The sequence below is a fragment of the Leptonychotes weddellii genome, chromosome 2, assembly GCF_054177405.1.
Source record: "Leptonychotes weddellii isolate Sample4059 chromosome 2, ASM5417740v2, whole genome shotgun sequence".
Classification (NCBI taxonomy): Eukaryota; Metazoa; Chordata; class Mammalia; order Carnivora; family Phocidae; genus Leptonychotes; species Leptonychotes weddellii.
The window spans coordinates 166,591,531-166,593,722 of record NC_138370.1 but is presented as its reverse complement, the minus strand read 5'-3'; the positions used below and the strand labels follow the sequence as shown (position 1 = coordinate 166,593,722).

The 2,192-nt window shown below is 46.7% G+C and overlaps 1 long non-coding RNA gene across 1 annotated transcript in view; it reads right to left on the bottom strand.

Annotated features, from left to right (window-relative positions):
• Positions 1-1,741, bottom strand: part of LOC145720366 (uncharacterized) — an 18,193-nt gene extending 16,452 nt beyond the window's left edge. The window contains exons 1-2 of the long non-coding RNA XR_014143283.1: positions 1,104-1,741; positions 805-965 (exon numbers count right to left, since the gene is read on the bottom strand). This is a non-coding gene — a long non-coding RNA (uncharacterized LOC145720366). The remainder of the gene's footprint in view (positions 1-804; positions 966-1,103) is intronic.
• Positions 1,742-2,192: the final 451 nt, after the last annotated feature.

The window sequence follows — 2,192 nt, the reverse complement described above, 5'->3', positions numbered from 1 at the left end:
GTCGCCCCGCATTGGCTCTCAGGGAAACCCGTCGGCCATGAGGGACGGCCCCCCACTACTGAAGCTGACCTTGCTGTTTCTGCTCTATGGGAGTAAAGCATTGCTCCCTCCAGCTCTTGACTGCCTTGCATTTTTCTTTGACAAGCCCGATGCCAAATGCCGTGGGCAGAAGTGCTCAGACTCCCACTCTGGATGATAGGCAACACATGTCATTTGCTTAACACTAAATATGGTAGAACAGAAAGACAGAAGAAATTTGAGCCTCGGATAATTTTAGGCAGCCTCTGTACCAGCCTTTGTCTTCTCTCTCATGAGAAGATAAGTCTCTAATATGTTTTTTTTTTAAAGATTTTATTTATTTATTTGAGAGAGAGAATGAGATAGAGAGAGCATGAGAGGGGGAAGGGTCAGAGGGAGAAGCAGACTCCCTGCCGAGCAGGGAGCCCGATGCGGGACTCGATCCCGGGACTCCAGGATCATGACCTGAGCCGAAGGCAGTTGCTTAACCAACTGAGCCACCCAGGCGCCCGTCTCTAATATGTTTAAGCTTCTGTGTAAGAATTTCTTCAAAAATGCACACAAAGGTACATAATAGTAAGGGTTATGGATGCCTGAAACCACAGATAGAACTGAACTCTATACAACATCCCTATGATGAAGTTTAATTTCTAAAAAATCAGCCACAGTAAGAGATGAACAACAATAACTACTACTACTAATACAGGACAATGATAACAATATACTACAATAAAAGTTATGTGAATGTGGGCTCTCTCTCAAAATACCTGCTTGTACTGTACTCACCCTTCTTTTCCTTGTGATGATGTGAGGTGATAACATGCTTGCAGGACAAGATGAAGTGAGGGGAATGACGTAGGCATCGTGATGGAGCATTAGGTTAGACGTTCCATTAGACGATCTGGTCAGGATCAGCTGCTTCTAGACGGCCTTTTGACAGAGGGTAACTGAAACCACAGAAAGTGAAACTGCAGATAAGGGGGACTACTGTACGGGACTGCATGGGCCTCTCAGGTTTGCTGGCGTCCCAGAACCTCTTACACCCTCCCCCTTTGGTTAGGGAATACCCCCCTTGGGAGTCCCACCTCTTTAGGGAGCAGCCAGAAGCTTCACTTTCCCAGCAGGTGGGGGCAGGCAGGTGGCCCAACTCTGCAGGTGGGGCCACCCTCCGCAGATTTCAATGCAGTGGAAAGCAACCTGAGGAGGGAAGCCGCTGTGGGATCCGCATTGCTGGTAGGTTCGAAGCAAAGGGAAGACAGATGTCGCTGGTGCCATCTCTTCCTGCTTCCCGCTACCTTGAGTCTGGATAGGAAGCCTACACCCCCATGCAACCATGAAGGAATGGCCAAGCAAAGAGGAAGAACACCAAGGCAACACAAGCGGCTGAACTAACATTGGAAAAACCTATCACTGGACTTGTTATTATATGAGAAAAACAAACTGCTGTTTGTTTAGGCCTCTGTTAGTCCAACATTCTGCGGCTTGCAGCTGAAATTGTTCCTAACTTAGGGCAAAATTACAAACAAGCAGTGCTAGGTGTTGTCATGGAGATGCAAATGCAGGGCCTCTTTCTTGACAAATAGGATGAAACATGCTCTGCTGCTGTGCTCCTTAATCTTGGGAGCATTTGGAAACTCTTGAGCTCTCAATCAGTAGGCAACCTCCCTCCTTCTTTGGCTTTGGTGACATTACACCATTAATGTTATGAAGCTGAGCATGGTGTTCAACGCCAGAGCTATCTATAGGGGTTTCCAGCCAGGAGACTCTCAGCACACAAATCTATAATATAAGGGGTTGTGCCAACTTCATGGGTGTGTGATCTGTGTAGTTGCATGGTCCCCACACTTAGTAGGGCCCAACACTTGGTTTAATGATCTGCTGTCATCTTGTAATTCTTTTTTTTTTTAGGATTTTATTTATTTATTTGACAGAGAGAGAGCACAAGCAGGTGGAGTACCAGGCAGAAGGAGAGAGAGAAGGAGGCTCCTCGTTGAGCAAGGAGCCCGACGTGGGCTCAATCCCAGGACCCTGGGATCACGACCTGAGCCGAAGGCAGACGCTAAACCAACTGAGCCACCCAGGCACCCCAATCATCTTGTAATTCTTTTTTTTTTTTTTTTTTTAAGATTTTATGTATTTATTTGAGACAGAGAGAATGAGAGAGAGAGAAAGAG